Source organism: Petaurus breviceps, unplaced genomic scaffold (genome assembly GCF_028583685.1).
Source record: "Petaurus breviceps papuanus isolate PSGF00001 unplaced genomic scaffold, PetGlider_PUasm1.0 138, whole genome shotgun sequence".
Classification (NCBI taxonomy): domain Eukaryota; kingdom Metazoa; phylum Chordata; class Mammalia; order Diprotodontia; family Petauridae; genus Petaurus; species Petaurus breviceps.
In genome coordinates, this window is record NW_027185694.1 from 19,230,506 (window position 1) to 19,237,461 (window position 6,956).

Below are 6,956 nucleotides of genomic sequence, written 5' to 3' on the forward strand. Positions count from 1 at the left end.
GGTACCCTCTGTATGCACCGTTCCCCCCCCCCCCCGGTGAAACGCACACCGCGCTCTGAGCTGCATCCAATCAGAGCTGCAGCAGTGAGCGCATCATCCTGTTCTTCCCCAGTGATTTGCTTGCTGGCGCCATTGAGAGCAGTGCCGCGGAGGAGAGCTGTTTATTAAAATTGCTGTCAATGTTCATTAAAATAAGCCCTCCCCTGAAAATAAGCTCTCTGGTGTTTTTCTGTCCAAAAAAAAATAATAAGACAGTGTCTTATTATCGGGGAAACACGGTAGGACAGAGATGAGAAAAAAAGCCTAGCAGTTGGCAGTAGCCTTTACTAACCCACATATTTCCTGGAGGAAATTAGTCAGTCAATAAATATTTATTAAATCACAACTTTTCCCTTCTGCTGCCAACAGATTTATCTGACATGGAGTTAGTGAATAATGGATTAATTAGTGGATAAACTTCACATGTGTGTTCAATATGACAAATGGCGTTAGTATGGCACTGGACACACCTGTACTGTACCCACAGCTAAAAATCACTTGATAAGTTCAAAACATTTGAATTATATATGGGGTGTATTCATATGGATCAATCTGGGCCTCATACTAAGTCTTATGCCAACCTCTTTGTGGATCCCACAGGAATAATCAGTATCAATAATTTTCCTTACTTGATAATCTCTCGCTCATTTTTGAGTTACTTCATTGGTCATACTAACCTTAACTAGAATTCATTCTGCAGACTGGAAATAACTTCTTTAAAAGATCAAGGTATCAACAACTACCTCATGTTTACATTACTAATGATTTTTAAAATACTAGGGTTAGGAACTGGACCCATGATTTCACTGATATGGGGAACTCCTGGGTGAGGACACTCCCTTTACCAATGCAGGTCAGCACTTTTTCTGCAATTTACAAATGCAGAGAGCTGCTTAGAGTACAAAGAGGTTAAAAAAAACCTATCTAGCTTCTCCATAGGTGTCAGAGAAAGGGCTTGACCCCAGGCCTTCCTGGCTCCAAGTCAGCCTTCTATCCACTATGGGCAGCTAGATGGCACAGTAGGTAGAATACTGGACCTGCTGTCAGGAAGAACTGAATTCAGATCCAGCCTTAGAAACTTACCAGCTCTAACTTCTTCGTGACTTTGGCCCTAATGTCTTCCTGTTTCATTTCCTCATCTGCAAAAATCTGGATATTAACAGGACCTACCTTCCAGAGTTGCTGTGAAGATCAAATGAGATAATATTTGTACAGTGCTTTGTAAATTTTAAAGTGCTTTATAAATGCTATTGTTGTTATGCCACAGTTTTCCCTTATTATTTACAATGGTATCATTTAAAAATTTTCTGTTTTCATAGATTATCAGCTTCCTGGAAAAGGCGCAACAAAGTCAGCAATACCTTGGTCAACTTACTGGTCTTGATTCTGAATCAAAAAAATAAGGTATATCAGGCTTGAGGACAAAGAATAAAATTTACTCAGTTTTCCCATTCATTTATGCAGGGAATGTACATACAGTGTTTGGGCAATGCGGCAGGAGACCAATCTTCTCTATTCTATCTCTGTGGTCTCTGTCTTCACCCCTACTTGTGCTTTAAGGAAGGATGAGAATCACTGGATGACCCTTAGTTGAAGAGGCCATTTTAGGTAGCTGGGAACAGTCTGCCCAAAGGCACAGGGGGAAGAAAGGGCAGGATGATGTATAGGAATAGCAAGTCATCTTGTCTGTCTGGAGTTCATTGTATGTGAAAGGAAGTCAGGGAGGGAAAACTATTATGATAGCAAAGGATTAAGTTTCCACAGGCCCCCATTGAGGTAATGAAACTTAAAGGAAACAACACTAGCCTTCTTCTCATTGGTTGCCCCCCAAATTTGGTGTGTAGCTACTATAAGTAAGGGATTGAAGGATGTATCCTTCTGATTGGGTAAAAGGGTCAAAATGACTAATTATGATAATAAAGGATTGTCAGCTGTAGCTCTCATTGGCTGTCTCCAAATTTGATGAATAATGAGGGATTGGAGAACACCTTTCTCTGATAGGATACTAATTCATGAATAATTATGGTAATGAAGTATTGAGATTGTGCTCACCTCACCAATCTATGGAGAGACTGGACAGGGGAGTGGGCCTGGTTAGGATTAGGATGACAGAGGCCTTCAAGCTTCAGCAATTTGCACTCCCTGGCTGAAGCCCCTTGAGCTACAAGGGCTGTGCCCTTTCTCACGTGAGAATAAGGGAGTCTTTCTACTTTCCAACTCAGACTCTGATTTTAAAGATCTGGTAGTGTTCTCTATCCCACACACTATGCCATAAGGTTGGAAAGGAATGCTGGAACCAGATTGTAGTTTACTTGAATGTGTAACAATCTCTGCAGGGGTTTTGAGCTGAAGGGTGATCTCATTAGGCTTGTACTTTAGGAAGACCACCTATTATGAAGGATGGATTGGAAATGGAAGCAATTACAGGCAAGGAGCGTAGTCAGGAATCTATGCGAGAAAGAAGTGAGAACGCCATGAATTAGGGTGCTAGTTATGATGAGGGAAGAGGGAAAGGGTGTAAGAAATGTTGCTTAGCAAAAATTAAGACTTGGTACATGATGGAACATGGGAGATAAGGAAAAAAGGAAGAGTCAATATTCTAGATGTCCCATAATCCAATCCCTTCACCATACAGTGATCAGTAAAGAGCAGAAAAAACAAGGCCTCCAAAAACAAAGATGACAGCTTTTCTGAGGTCACAAGTAGGCGGGATATCTAGGCTTGGAACCCCGAAGGTCCCCCAATGCCAAATCAAACACCCTTTCCATTGCATGCAATCTCCAATCTGACAACTAACTAGGCAGCTCTGTGGAATGAAACTTACCAAAGGCAAATTTGGATAGGAAGAAAACACGGAGTCTCGGGGGGGTCAGGCGTGAGTGGGGTCAGGCGTGAGTGGGAAGCTTGCCTCCAGGGGGGCAGGTTTTGCTCCTGGGCTCCTAAGCAGAGAAAAGGCAGCGTCAGGAGTTGAGTTTCTCACAATTTTGCCCAGGACAGGCAAGAGCCATGCTATAGAGAAATTCAAATTTGTTTTCCACACCTGTAATTACAGGTAAGGCAGGAAGAAGCATACTTAGCAGAATCCTGACTTGGAGTCTTCTCTAAAACCCCTTTGACTTGGGTGCAAAGCACTTAAACCTGGGTCACTGGGCAAACCCACATCAGGCAGCCCAGTTTTCATCCATCTTAAAGGTAGTTAGTAGTTTCTAGGCCAGAACTAGGGGGGGAGGGAGGAGGGTTGGACTGGGGACGTGGGTGTCTTCCTCATCACAGATATGGCAGCAGGTGGTTGTGACTCCTTGGTTTTCACCTGATGGGAATATCATAAAGACATCCTCAAAGAAGCAAACAGTGTCTCCTCGGGGCACTTTTACTTGCCTGTTCCTAGAGAAATAGGGACAATAGTGTGATTGGGTGAAGGTGAATCCTAATGACTGACCCCACAGGTTGAGACTGAACAATGGGTTGATTCTTATTTCCATGCAGATTTGTTGTGGCATAACTTCTAACTTCATATATATATGTTTTTTGCTTTTTGGAGGGGGGAAGGCAGGGCAATTTGGGGTTAAGTGACTTGCCCAAGTGTAGCAGCAAGCACCCCAGTGTCCCCAGAGTGGCTGCCAACACAGGTTCTTAGATCTGCTTTGTTAAAGGAAAGCAACTCAAAATGGGTTAACAAGCTTACTTTAATCAGTCAAATATATATCATTTACCTAGTTCAGGGGAAAAAAGTCAGCACCCCGAACTTCAGAATATACAGACAGAATTATCAAGACAGAGAAACAGATCAAGTAGACAGGTTTCCAAACTGTCCAACCATTACATCCATACCAAATCAACATCTGGGTTTTTCAAAGCCAGGGGGGCTCTCAACAATGGCTTCCCAGAGTCTCATCTGATCAAATCACAGAACACTTCTCAAAGTGAGCCCCAAAACAAAGCCTCAAATCAGGGTTTATATAGCCTTCTCCTGGCTCAGAGAATGTAAAAACCTTCTGGACCCACTGACCAACCAAAAAGTATCTACTGAAAAACAAGCCTCCCACTCCAGGCTCCAGGTGCACTTTAGCCTAGGGGCAGGGAAGATCTTAAAAATGTACATTCCCATTATACCACTATCCCAGGGCTAGTAAGTGTTAAGTGTCTGAGGCTGGATTTGAACCCAGGTCCTCCTGACTCCAGGACCAGTGCTCTATTCATGTGCCACCTAGCTACCCCAAGTATAATTTTTTAAAATGCATAAAATGAACCATATAGGATTACAAAGAAAACAAATTATATCTAAAGTTATCAAAATATTATCTTAAAAAGAGTTCATCGACCAAGGGTTAAGAAATCCTAATCAGTTCAATTCTTTCATTTATAGATAAGGAAACTTGAGGCCCAGAGACTGACATTCTATCTTCTATTATAATTGTGTAGTTGTTCAATGTGTTCTCATCTTCCCAATAAAATTGTGAGTTCTAGTACTGTTGCTGCTTGTGATCAGTTGTTCTTCCTTATTACTCACAATGATAGGAATAAGCATACAGAGTGAATGTTTTATTGGCTGATCGGACACCTTAATATGCTGTTCTGCTATACTGCGAATACGAACCATAGAGACCCTTTTAAGGTTGCTTCTCTCTAGGCTTAGCTAAGGTATATAAACATTGCATAATTTTAATCTCTGTGAGTTAGTGCTTCTGATATACCTACTGTTTTCTCCTAAGTCTCTGCCCATCTGTGTAACATGCTAGAACTTTTTGTTCAAGCCAGAGCCTAGGATTTCTGCCAGGAAGCTTCTCTATATCTGCTCCCTGTACAACTGAAGCATCTATCCGAATGCAAATTCTTTGATTTAGTTCTCATACGTGAACATTATAGAAGGCCAAGTACTTTTTTCTATTAATAACAAAAAAAAACTAGGGAATTTTGGGGGGCAAAGGGGGAGGAATATTACCTAAAAGAGCTACAGAGAAAGTAAATTAAAATGTATCTATGAGAAATCAATTAAGTGTTTACAATGTGCTGAACACTGTGCTAAGTACTAGGAATACCAAGAAATACCCCCAAACAATCCCTGCTCTCAAGAAGCTTACATTCTGATATAATCTGGTTTTCTAAACAATGATTTTTATTTACCTTGATATGATTTATATTTTTCACAAGGGCAGTTTCTAGATTTGTGGTTCTATGTCTCTGAATATTACTGAAACCAAGACCTTTTCTATAGCATATTTCTGAAAATATTTGCACAAGACCAAGTATTACTACTGATGAGGAATGCCCTTGACAACAACTTGTATCTGGATAATGGCCATGACAACAACTTGTGTCCAGGGCCCCTGAACTAACCAATCACACTCTAGCTTCTAATAACTTATCACAAAACCATTGCTTACCCTATAGCAACCGTAAAGCTAATTAACATGCCACCTCTTCCACCAGTTAATCCTAGGTAGCCTTGCCCTATAAAGAACCACTTTCACCCTGGGTGGGGCTCCCCCTGTCTCTCTTCAGTAGAAAAGTCCACTGGATATGTTAACCCTGAATAAATGCCCTTGCTTGATTTGGAGACAGCCTGATCGAATTCTTTCCAGACAACACCATGACAAACATCTTGTACCCCAATACTACCACCAATCAAGGAGTTTGGATTTACAGTCATTCTTTGCCATTCACATTCCTGATTTGGGCTGTTTGGGGGTTGGTCATCAATAATTAAATGGGAATTTTTTGAGATTTGCAGCAAATTGCAGATGAAATCTGTATATAAAGAATTTTGAAAAAATGTTTTAAATGAATCTACTAGTAATCTATTTTATCATTTACTGCCATAAGGATACACAACAATATTATAAACAGTTAAATTTTGTTACACGCTTCAGTGCACCAAAGAACTACAATTTACACACTCTGGAAATGATTCCTCTTTGTCTTTCCACCATCCTGACTAAGTCACATGGGTTTCTCCCAAAGAGATAGTTGTACCTTACACTTTTGGTAGGAGAAGGAAGTCAGTAAAGCAGCTGCTGCAGTTACTACAATGACTGCCAAGACTCTATAGTCTTCGAGATACTAATCTCTTTCATAGAAACTGAAACTTTTTTACGAGTACACTGTGTTTTATTTTGTGTGTTAAATAAACAACAGCAGAATGATTAAAAATATAGGTTTGGAGTGAGGCCTAAAGTTATTTGTGGCTTTTCACATTTGTGGTGGTCTTGAATTTGGCAGTCATTTAACCTTAACTATAGTCTGGTCAGGATGTAATGTTAGTGAGGCCAAGGCTGATCCCAATGGTTTTTTTTTTCTCTTCTTGCCTTTTGACCCTTCAGGGCCTAGCTTAAAAGCCATCTCCTTCCCAGAAGCCCTCCTTCATTCCTCTAGCCAAAACTCATCACTCCTTTCTCAGATATAAGATAGCACTTTGTTCCTTTTACTCCACTTTCTTAGTTTTCACTGTGTGTGTGTGTGTGTGTGTGTGTGTGTGTAATCCTCAGCCTTCCTTAAACTGCAAACTCCACAAAGACAAGGATCATCATTTTAAAAAATCTTTCCTTAGCATGGTATCATGTATACAGTAGGTACTCAATGAATGAATGAACAATTTCTGTAAGAGCCAGTTAGATTTGCAAAGAAAGAAGCTTTTTTCTGGCTTATTATACTTGGGCCCAGGCAGTTTTCTTTTCTTTTGTTTTTTTTAAATTAAATTGGTTTGTTTATTTCCTTTTAGTTTACAACATTCAGTTCCCTTGAGTTTCAAATCTTCTCCTGCTCCTTCTTCTCCCTCCCCCCCCCATCATGGCAGCATGCACTTGAATATAGGATCTACAAATATCTTCACATTAATCATTAGTCAGGTTGTAAAGAAGGATTATAGCTGATGGAGTGATCAGTGGGAAAGAGGAAACAAAACAAAACAAGGAAAAGAA